The following is an 11,866-nucleotide window of genomic DNA, read 5'->3' as shown; positions in this document are numbered from 1 at the left end:
TGAAGGCTGGGGAATGAGGCGAGAATGGTAAACAGCCGCAGAAGCCGGCAAAGCGGCCAGGGATGCAATACTCAAGAGCTGACCCGCCCAAAGACTCCAGAACAGCACGGGCATGAGGAGGGCTGCTAGGGTGGGATCCTGCGGGGCCACAGGTCCTGTAGACACATGACCCCATGCAACCTTGCACTGACCCCCAGGCCATCCCTGCGAGCGACCTCCTGTTCGTCTGAGCCCAGCACCTAACTCCACTGACAAATAAGCACCAGCTATTTTTGTACACTGACACCTCCGTTAAGCCTTCCAGAGTGGCTGCGTCTGTGCATTCACGCAGGTCTGCAATCCCTGGTCTGAAATACCTGGGCCGGGCGTGTTTCGGAATTCAGATCTTTCCCAATCTCAGGCGGGCATCAAGCACGTACACATCTCTCCAGCATTCGCAGCAACAGGGGCCTGAGCTAGCCAGCTTCTCGGCTCAGGACGGCCGCTGCCACAGGCGAGCGGAGTGGAAGCGCATGCCCGCCGAGAGGAGGGCGGTGCAGTCATTTCAGCAGGCTCTCAGGAGAGCACAAAGCCATGGCGCATGCGCCGTAGGCGTTGAAGCAGCGTGTGCTATCTTCGAGGCAGAAGCGGATGCGCAAGCGCAGTGGGCGTTGAGGGGGCCCTGGTAAGCGTAAGGCTGGCGCAAAGTGTACCTCTGTCCGAGGCGCGCGCCCGAGACACCTGCGTAGGCGCACAGGGAGGTTAAGGAGTGTGAGGTGTTTCCTGCAGGTCACCTGGCTCTGAGGCCGTAAGCGCCGCTCCGGTTCATATTCCCTCCCTCCCTTTCCGTAGCTTTGAGGCGGAAAAGCCACACACTCCTTGGTCCGCCAAGCCTGGGGCTCATCTCCACAAACCAGAAGGGAGCTCTGGTCCGAGGTCACCGGAGCGCTCCAGATTCTCTCGCGATCCTGGCCCTGGCCTCTCGTCCTCTCGCCCGCGGCCTCCCGCGGAGTGAATCTCTGCCGGTTCCTGCCTCGTTCCCCCTCCGACCTTCGCCGCTGGCCCGCTTGGCCCCTCTGTCACGCTTCCTTTTACCCCTTTCAGGCCCCCCTGCCCACCCACCGGGGCCCTCCTTCCTTTTGCCCCTTTCGGGCCCCCCTGCCTACCACCGTGGCCGGGGAGCCCCCAGTCCCGGGGAGGCCCGTGTCACCACTCACAACCTTTGATTCCACACCGACGTCCCCACTCTTTCCCTAGAGGAGGGGCAGAATTAGGAGGGACCGAAGGGCAGACCCAACCAGTCTCTGGAGCGATCTCATCTGTCAATCTTGGCAGAGTCAGTGATTCGGGGTGAGAAGAGAACGGGTCTCCGGTTGATTGCGTGAGAGGCTGGCCCTTTTGGAGGTGGAGAACCACAGGGTCCACCGGGCCTGGTTAATTTTTTATTTCTCAGGGCTTCTCAGGCCCTGCATGGAATCCAGGAGTTGGATAAAGGCCAAACCGAAACCCGACTTGCCAAAGATGCTATTTGTGGTCATAGAAACACATACCTGAAAGTGGCCTTAGGAAGCCATCAGAGCAAAGGCTGTGATAGGACTTACACCGGAATGGAGACTGCAGTATCTCTCCTGCTCCTGCCTGGTTTTTGTTTGGTTTTGGTGGCCCTGAACTTTTAAAAAATTTCTAAAAACACCATGCGTTTTTTAAGGAAAAACACAATAAACAAAATACTAGCCGTTGCATGCTTTTTCTGTGTCTGTTGAGATCATACGGGTTTTCTGCTTTGCTCTGTTTATGAGCTCAGTTACATCAATAAAGTTTCTAAAGGTAATTCATCCCTGATTTCTTGGGATAAACACAACTTGCTCGTGGTGTTGTAATTGTTATTAACATGTTGTTGGTTTCAGTTGCTAATATTTTATTTAGATTTATTTTTTTCAAAAAAAAAAACTATTCTTCCCCTCAATCAGTGGGGAAACAATGGGCTAATAGTCCTGGAACAGTTGATTATATGGGGAAAAATGAAATTGGACCTCTAACCCTATACATAACAAATCATTCTGGGTGCTTACAAACCTAATTTGAAAGCAAACTTTAACCATTTTAGAAGAAAGTGAATATTTTTGTAATTGTGCAGTGACCCAATCGGGTGGAGGCCAGGGGCCCAGGTGGTGAAAGAATTCACCCAAGGCAGAACAAAGGAATAGAAGTTTACCTAATATGCTGCAAGGGACCACAGGCCTTTAGCAAAGGAGAGGCTGTCTGCCAAGAGGTGGGGTACACAGGGTAGGGCTGTAGTTAAGGGCGCAGGGGTTGGGGGGGAGGTATGGAAACTATGGAATTCTCAATTTTTGGTACCTATGCCTGGGTTTAAGTAACCCATTGTTCAGCTAGGACTTACGGATATTTTGATGTGGGTCACTTAATGGGCCTGTTTGTATTCAGCAGCGGGTAGGAGGTCACTGTGGAACCTTCTACCTTACTCAGGTTTCCTTCCCCTGCTCAAGTTGGTTGCCTAAAAGTGGCCTCTACAATAACCTTAGGATAAATAAGGATAAAACATACAGGTTTCTTAGGAGGATTTAACATCATTAAAAATAAAAAATCTAGTGGCACCTGGAGGGCTCAGTGTCAGAGCATGCGACTCTTGATTTCATGAGTTCAAGCCTCCCATTGGGCATGGAGCCTACTTTAAAAAATAAATAAATAAATAATGAAATTCTAAGATTAAAAATCTATGTTAAAAGATACCATAAAAAGGTGAGACTAAAAGCTACCAAGTTGGAGAAGGAGTCCACAAGAATATGACCAAAAAAGTAATAGTATTCAGAATATCTAAAGAAGTCCTATATATCAATAAAAGCAAGAAAATGGCAACGTCTATGAACAGGGAATTTATAGACTAGGAAACTGAAGTGGCCAAAAAAAAAAAAAAAAAAAACATGAAAAGATGCTGGCCTGTGTCAGCAATCAGGAAACGCAAGCTGGATCCACAAAAGAGTATTGTTTCACACAACAGACTGGCAACTAAATTCTGACAATACCAAAGTGGCAAGAATCTGCTGGACCGCTCACTGCTGATGGAAATGTAAATGAGGAGAACAATTTGGGCATATCCAAATGGGAGTTGCAAATACCCAGCAACACAGCAATTCCTGCAGTTCTACTCCTGGGCTTGCCTCAGAGGAACCCTTAATCCCATGCTCAAGAACTTCTGGGGGCACCTGGGTGGCTCAGTCAGTTAAGGTCCAACTTCAGCTCAGGTCATGGTCACACAGTTGGTGAGTTTGAGCACTGCATCAGGCTCTGCACTGACAGCTCAGAACCTGGATCCTGCTTTGGTTTCTCTGTCTCCCTCTCTCTGCCCCTCCCCTGCTCTCTCTCTCTCTCTCTCTCTCTCTCAAAAATGAATAAACACTACTAAAAAAAAAAAAAAAGAACATCTGTTCACAAATACAGCATTGTTTTTAATAATGGAAAACTTAACAACCCAATGTCAATCATCAGGAAAACAGAGAAATAAATTGTAGTTTACACCAGAATGCCTTCATCAGTGGAAAGTGACAAACTAGAGGAACAGCATTAACATAAAGTTCGGTGAGTGGCTAACACCGCCTGAATAAAGTTGCAGAAAATTGCATAGACTATAAAGCCTTTCTTTCTTTCTTCCTTTCTTCCTTTTTCTTTCTTTTTTCCTTTCTCTTTCTTTCTTTTTCTTTCTTCCTCTGTTTTTTCTTTCTTTTCCTTCCTTCCTTCCTTCCTTCCTTCCTTCCTTCCTTCCTTCCTTCCTCCCTTTCTTTCTTATAGTTTTATTTCAGAGAGAGAGTCCATCAGCAAGGGACAGGGGGAGAGAAAGAGAGAAAGAATCCCAAGCAGGCTCCACACTCAGCACTGAGCCCGTCACGGGGCTCGATTCCACGACCCTGTAATCATGACCTGAGCCAAACTCAATAGTCCCGATGCTCAACCAACTAAGCCAGGCACCCCTAGACTATACTAAAGCCTTTATTTTAAGTTTGGGAATAAACAAAAACATACCTTATGTCTTACATAGGGATGCATGCTTATGTAGTAAAAGCTCAAGGGTGTGCAGGGGCTAAATACCAAATTCAGAACTAGGTTTATCATTCTGTGTCCAGGGCCACTGCTGTGATCACACTCGGGTGCCCCTCCTCCTCCCTGAAATGACACCTGGACACTTCACTTCACTCAGCCCCCAGGTGCCTGGGTTCCCCAGCCATTAATTATTGTCCTCAAGCCAGGAAGCTTGAAGTTTCTCCTCAGCAAACATTACCTGGGAGTTTAACCTTGAGTATCAAGGTTGGTGGCCCCGTGCTAATTACTAATCCTCTCAGCAACCCATTGTGAGTGGCTTCAGCCTTCCTTACAGAGGAGTCCCTGAGAGTCCACAAGGTCAAGCATGGGACTGCAACAACCCCGTGGGAAGTAAAAGTTGGAGCTGGTCTTCCTCAGATCTCCTGACAGATGCGCCCCCCCTCATACCGCCCTGCCCCAGCCCAACCCCCGTAGCGCCCCCAAACTCAGATGAGTTGAGGGGAGTGTGGAAAGAACACCCCTGGACTCTTCCAGCCCTTGGCTTTCTGCATTTGATTCTCACCTAGTCTGTTTCCCCGAGAAGGTAGAAGTGAGGGACAGGGAAGGAGGGGTGACCTGCCCACAGCGACCAGCTGCAGGAGAACACAGCAGCCAGTGACTAGTAGTGACTAGTAGCCGGTGACTCTTCCTCCCCCGTGGTGCGAGTCCACACCCCCACGGCCCCTCCTACAAGCTAGGGCCTTTCACGCTGCAGATAGGGAAACTGAGGCCCAGAGCGGGAGGGGATCTGCCCCTGGTACTCAGCAGGAAGCATGGAGGAGTGCTGCTCACACTAAAAGTAATCAATACAGAAAAGCCAGCTGGCGACGACTCCCATGGGGGTCCGCGCCCCAACCCAAGCCAGCTGGCTCTGCTGCTCTTTACCCCTGCAGGAGCGGCACAGCCGCCCCTCCGACCCGGGCCGCCCCAGAAAATGCCTCTGCCTGTTATCCGGACCTGGGGTCCCAGCAATGGAGCGAGGGGCATCCCAGGGATTCAGCCTCCATACCCTCCGGGGACCCATTCAGTCTACCCGGTCCCGCTGGGCTTCCGAGATTTCCCCGACGACGCCGCCGAGATCCGCTCCGGCCACGAGAGGGCGACAAAGCCCAGGCTGTGCAGGAGCCTGCACTGCGGAGCTCGGCCATCGCGGAGCACTCCCATGTGGCTGGGAAACAAAGAGGCCTGTGTCAGTGCTCTCCCTGGTGCGGTGGCACTTCAGGGGAGGCAGCTGCCCCGACAAACCCTGGCCCTCCCAGGCCAGACGCCTCCCTCCTCCACCCACCCCAGGGTGATTTCACTGCCTCTGTCCTGCTCACCCAGACTCAGACTGTGGCACACCAGGTGGGCCAGGGGGAAACTCTTGCCTGGTGGTGAGCCTCCCCTCCCTGCTCCATGAGGGGCAGGACAGTGGTCTCAGCTAGTGCCTTTCCCCGGGGACCAGGGCTCAAGCTGGACCCCAGGTCTCCTGGGCCTCTCCTCCAGGGCTCAGGCCAGAAGGCCAGTCCATCACTGGGGGTGTGTGGTGGGTGGACAACTCCATCAGGCTGAGGTACCTAGCACCTGACTTAGGGCTGACCCTCTCTGGGCCTGCCTCTTAGCCTCTCTGAGCCTCCATTTCCTCCTTTGTCAGGTTTCTAGGAAGTGCTGCCGAGTGGGAGCAGCCTGTAGGCCCCCTTGGTTCAGGCCACTCAAAGGTCCCTCCTCCTTACAGTCTTTCCTCCTGTTCTTCCCACTTGGACTGACATCTCTGCCCCACACCAGAAGCCTCCCAAGGCAGCAGAGGTCAGGAGGCCTCTTGACCTTGGACACCAGGCTGCTAGGGTGACAGTGAGCCACCACCAAGCACAGCATGCTGCTATGAGCCTCTGTTTGCTTACCTAAAAAATGGGGACATCATAACAACTGACCTGCCCACCTCATAGGCATTGTATCCTCAGGCCCTCATGTGTGTATGTTGACCCTCCTTGCACTGGGCATCCTAAGGGCCCTCTCTTGATCTCTACACTTGTCCCAGACAGACCTACACTTGGGTGTTTGAACACAGGGGGCTGCAGCCTCCTCGGGCATCCCCAGCAGGGGCAAGGTTCTGGGGTAGCTCCTGCAGGCCCTACCCCAAATCCTACTTCACCCTCCTCCTCAGAGCTGGAATTCCCTCCAGTTCTGGGTCTTATTTCTCATTTAATGGTTCAAAAAAAGTAAGGAAGGAAGGAAAGAGGGAAGGGAGGGAGGGAGGAGAGAGAGAGAAAAAGAAAGAATGAAAGGAAGAAAGAAAAGGAAGAAGAAAGAAAGAGAAAAAGAGAAAGAAGGAAGGAAAGAAAGAAAGAAAGAAAGAAAGAAAGAGAGAACAAAGAAATGAAAGGAAGAAAGAAAAGAATGAAAGGAAGGAAGGAAGGAAGGAAGGAAGGAAGGAAGGAACAAACGAGTGAACTTAGGAAGGAAATAAGGAAGGAAAGGCTACAGCCAGCTGTCTCTCATGGCCACCCTTTGATATTTGAGGACTGAACAATGAGACTGCGGCTAGGAAATCTGAACCCATCTTAGTTAGAAGGAAAGAATGTCCTTGTGGCTGGCTGTTCTAAAAATATAGCTGTGCCCACATCTGGAGGGGAGGGATGGGAGGTGGGGGGTGGGGGTGGGGGTGGTGGTCAGGCTAGAGCCTGAAGAACCCATGCCTGAATTTCTTGGTGAAGAGATGACCCCTCCCATTAGGGTCCATGGAAGAGGGAGAGGGGAGGGCGCCAAAGTGCTCCAATCCCCTGTGGCCTGGCCACCTGCCACAGTGTGGGGATGTGGGAACTGAACAGGCAGCTCATCCCTTCCTGGGTCCACCCTTACCCCTTCACCTGAGCCCTCCCCCAACCTCAGCTGCGCAGAGGGGACATGCAGGGGCCTGGCTAATGCTTCTTTACCCACCCCTGCCTGACCTGGGCCCAACACATCACCTAGCCACAGGCTTCCGACCCGGGGCGGGGAGGGGAGGATTTTCTGTCTGGAGTTCATGATGTTGGGTGGTATTTGTCAGTTTTATGAATTTATTGTTTGAGTTCTCTTTCTAAGTAAATGTGCCCTTTTGTACTGAATCTTGCAATTTTAGCTTTGCATTTGTTTTGTTAAAGCCCCCCCCCCCCACCACCACCCACAAAGCTCTTGTAAGCAAAGGGCAAGGAAGCAGGGAGTTCTGGTGGTGTAGACAGGGGGGGACAGACACGTGGCTCTTGTCCCTGCCTGCTGTTATGAGCATTCCCTCCCTGAGGCTGGGCCAGCACCTGTCATGGGGAGCACCTGCCCTGGATGTGTGTGAGCAGGGATGTTTGGCAGGGATGTCGGTGGGGGCAAGCCAGGTGGGACGTGGCCAAACCGTAGCCCTTCGAGCCTCTACTTCCACCTGCCCAGAGCTCTGAGCCACTGGTCCTGGGCAGGGGCTCCCACAGTGGCTGTAGAGTCAGGGTGTTTTTTGTTTTTGTTTTTGTTTTTTACCATGTCTTGAGGTTCTCCTGTCTCTGTGACCTGGCATCCCTGGCCCTGCCATTTGGCTGACTCTGCCAAGCAGATAATCTGCTTCCCCCAAAACACTGCCCGCAGCGCTGAGCCTGAAAATAGCTGAGGCCGGGGGAAAGGGAGGCCTGCTCTGGGACTCTGAATGGCTGGCCGGAGGTAGCTTTGACATTCCTGTAGTGGCCACAGAAGGAAGTGGGAATTAAGGGCAATTGCTGAGGATCAAGACAGCTGGGCACAAGCTCAGGCTGGCCTGGCAGCTGAGGCTGGGAAGGGCCCAGCTCATTCAGCCATTGAGGGTCAGAGACAGTGAAACTGAGGCCCAGGCAAAGAGCCAGGCACCCAAGCTGGCTGGGGGGGCATCACTGAAGGAGGAGAGTCTCATTATGGAGACACTTCCAGAAGCCCAGAGGCAGCAAAGAGCTTTTGCCTCCAAACTATGGCTGGAGAAGTGTCTGAGGCTGCACGACACTGGCTGGTTGGTGGCCCCCGCCATAGGCACCTGCAGGTGATGCCCCTCACTCCTTGTAGTGACAGCCTCCCATGCCCCAACAATAGGCTGGGGGCAGCTCACTGCTTCCCCAACAGCCCCTTCCATCACCCTTCCTGGTGGCCAGGCCAGCACCAGTACCTTAGTGTCTTGGTACCTCTCTAGCTGAGTGCCCTCAAGTAGGTTACTCAATCTCTCTGAGCATCTCTGAGTGAGTTACTTCACTCTGTAATAGTAATCTAGTTTGCAAGGTGGAGGTGCAATATTGTGATTTTTTTAATCTAATCTCCTTTGAATTTTTTTAAAAAAGTTTATCTTGGGGCGCCTGGGTGGCACAGTCGGTTGAGCGTCCGACTTCAGCCAGGTCACGATCTCGCGGTCCGTGAGTTTGAGCCCCGCGTCAGGCTCTGGGCTGATGGCTCAGAGCCTGGAGCCTGTTTCCGATTCTGTGTCTCCCTCTCTCTCTGCCCCTCCCCCGTTCATGCTCTGTCTCTCTCTGTCCCAAAAATAAATAAACGTTGAAAAAAAATTAAAAAAAAAAGTTTATCTATTTTGAGAGAGAGAGAGAGAGAGAGAGGGAGAGAGAGAGAATAAGCAGGGGAGGAGCAGAGAGGCGGGGGGTGGGACAGAGGATCCGAAGCAGGCTTTCTGCTGACAGCAGAGAGCCCCATGCAGGACTCGAACTCACGAACCGTGAGATCATGACCTGAGCCAAAGTCAGACACTTAACTGACTGAGCCACCCTGGTGCCCCAATATTTTTAATGTTTATTTATTTATTGAGAGAGACAGACAGAGAGAGAAACAGAGATAGCATGAGCAGGGGAGGGTTAGAAAGAGAGATAAAGGGAGAGAGAGAATCCCAAGCAGGCTTTGTGCAGAGCCCGATGCAGGGCTCCATCTCACGATAGTGAGATCAGGACCTGAGCCTAAATCAAGAGTTGAATGCTTAACCAGCTGAGCCACCCAGACACCTGTGATATTGTGGTTTATAAGAAATAGATTTGGTTATTCAGATGACCAAAATATATTTCTCAGGTATGGGAGACCAGCCCATTTCACAGACAGGGATGCAGAGGCCCAGGGGGGGGCCGGGCAGGGTCAGGTCTCAGTGCCAGCCCCAAGGCTGCAGATCCAGCCCTGGAGAGAAGATTTCCACCTTCTTGAGGCTCAAAGATCACCAAGGACTTCTGGTGACTGGTGCCAGAGCAGACACCAGGGACAGAGAGTGTGGTGCAGCATGTCTGTGGGCATGAGGAGCACCATAGGTGGCAAAGTGCTGGGAGCACCAAGTTGGGTGGCCAGGGCAGGGCTTCCCTGAGGCGGTCATGGCTCACAGCACCCCAAATTCAACCTGTCCCAAACCAGCGGGCAGTCTCCCTCAGAAACCTGGCTCTCCCCTGCATCTCACCCTTCTCCCAATCGCTAAGGCTTGTGGCTTCTACCTCCTTGACCCACTCACTCCGTCACATCCCCGCCACTGCCATCCTCCTCCACTCAGATGACTGCTTCTATTCCTGTCTCCTTCCTCCAGAGAGCTGTCATCCGATTGTAACCTCACCACCATGCTGAAAACTCTCTGAGGGCTCCTCATTGCCTTGGGACAAAGATCACAGCCTACACAGCCCTGCTAAGCCTCCAACTGCACACAGCTCCTCCTTGCCATGCTTTCTGCTTCTCTCTGCACCCCCACCATGGCACCTCAGGACCTTTGTACAGGCTGTTTCCCCTTGGGGCATGGCTAATGCTACTCATCCTCTGTCCCAGACCTCCTTGTCCTTCCCTATCCCCTCTCCCCACCCCAGAGACCTGCTAATTCCTGGAGAGCCTGGAATCTGCTATCAAGCTCACAGGACCAGGCCCAAGCCTGACACAGCCCACCTGGACAGTCTGTCATTCTTGCACTCCAGCCATGAGCAGCTGCTGCCAAGTAGGTTCTAGACTCAGTGCTAAAAATACTCCATGACCCAGACAGGAAGGGCCATCGGGGACACAGCTGTTCCTGGGAAGGGATGGCTGGGGCTGTGGTAGAGGCCTTCCCACTGCAGTTTGGGGTCCATGTTCTGGAAGCAGGTGGGAACTGAGCTCACAGACCCCGAGCAAAAGCCCCCAACAAAGGAGGCTCAGGGTCACTATGGGGTGGCCTTGTATTGTCAAAGGGAAAACACAGCTGCCTCCAACATGTACACAAACACCTTGTTTCTCATTCTTTGGGTTTGTTACCACAGGCAAGTGTTGGCTTTGGAATAAACTACATTTAAAAATTAGGTATATGGGGCCTTAGGTGAGCCTAGGTAGGTGAGCTCTGGTCCCCTCAGGGAGGGCTTCCTGGAGTAGGGAGCATTTCTACCACTTTCTGGTAGGGAGGAAAATGAATGAATGGATGAACCAGAGATCTGAGGCAGTCCTTGGAAGAGAGAAGCCAAAGCGCAAATAAGAGGTGGCAGCAGCAGTGGTGGTGAGGTGTGTTGCAGAGATGAAAAGGGACTGGATGGGATGTCTGGGTGGCTCAGTCCGTTGAGTGTCCAACCAGCTCAGGTCACAATCTCATGGTTTGTCAGTTCGAGCCCCACATCACGCTTGCTGCTATCAGCACAGAGCCTGCTTCAGATCCTCTGTCCCACCCCTCTTTGTCCCCTCTCCAGAAATAAACATTAAAAAAAGGCGGGGGGACTGGAGAATTCCATGGGAGCCTCAAGTTCCAAGTGGGCTGGGGAAGGTGGGGCTTGGATGACCCCAGGTTTCTGGATTGTCACTGGGGCTGATGATGGGGCCTCCTAGCATGTGAGGCCTGTAAGGAGGAAGGCAGGCTTGGTGGGCATGAAGGGGGTACTGTCCTGTTTGTGGGCACTAAGAGCCTAGACAGGAGATTCTGGGGTCCTCTGGGTGCCCCCAGATCTGGGGATGCTGGAGTTCCTTGCTCTGCAGCAGGCAGGGTTGCAAGGCCAGAGAGACAACTTGAGGAGCAGCGTTCACTGTCACCTTGCCCAGGGACCACAGGCCCTCCTTCAGCTACATCCTTTGCCCAGAAGAGAGGGTGGGCCCAGCTGGCCCTACTGCTTGGGACAGGAAGCTAAATAGATGTTGGCATCCAGCACACAGCCTGCCTACATCTTTAGGCCCCTGGGACCATGTGATGCCCAGGACTTCTCTCCAAAAGTAACTGTCTGCAGGTACCTGAGTCAGAGGAGAAATGGGCCTGCCCTGGACCTGAGACTGGACAGGAAAAGCCTGGACTGGTGATGGAGGTCTGCCCCAGGCCCTGCTGTGCCTCCTACTAGGCCTCAGTTTCCCCAGGGTTCTGAGGAGGGAGCATCTGCAGTAAAGTCCAGCCACTGTTCCTGTGACTGTCCCTCCAGCTGGCAACCCCCACCTACCCTGGGCTCCCAGCCTCCCGGGAATGTGCTTCTGGTCCCCAAACCAGGCGCCTGCCTTATCAGCCCCAATCAGAGGGGAGACAGACACCCCTCCCCTCCTCCACCCTCCGCTCCACAATTGATAGCCCCTCCTACTAGCCTCAGCCTGACCCTGAGTGGAGGGCCCCTGCTAAGTGCCTGGAGGCAGGAACACCTCCCCTTCCCCATGCAGACAAGAAACCTGACCTCCCTGGATGGCTCTTTTGTGCCTGGCAGGCACCAGCCCTGGCATTTGAGGTCCTGCATTCCCACCAGCTGCCACACCTCCCCCCTAACCCTCCACCAGGATGGAATCTACTCTGCTGGGCCCACCGCAGACGTGACCTTAGCCTGTTTTGCTGGAAAATGGAGGCTGCCCAAGGGGGACTATTCCCACCACCAACCTCTCA

Source organism: Lynx rufus, unplaced genomic scaffold (genome assembly GCF_022079265.1).
Source record: "Lynx rufus isolate CCGP_SWC_20201006 ecotype Redwood Valley unplaced genomic scaffold, mLynRuf1.p SCAF_29, whole genome shotgun sequence".
NCBI lineage: Eukaryota > Metazoa > Chordata > Mammalia > Carnivora > Felidae > Lynx > Lynx rufus.
Note: the sequence above shows the minus strand (reverse complement) of the source record.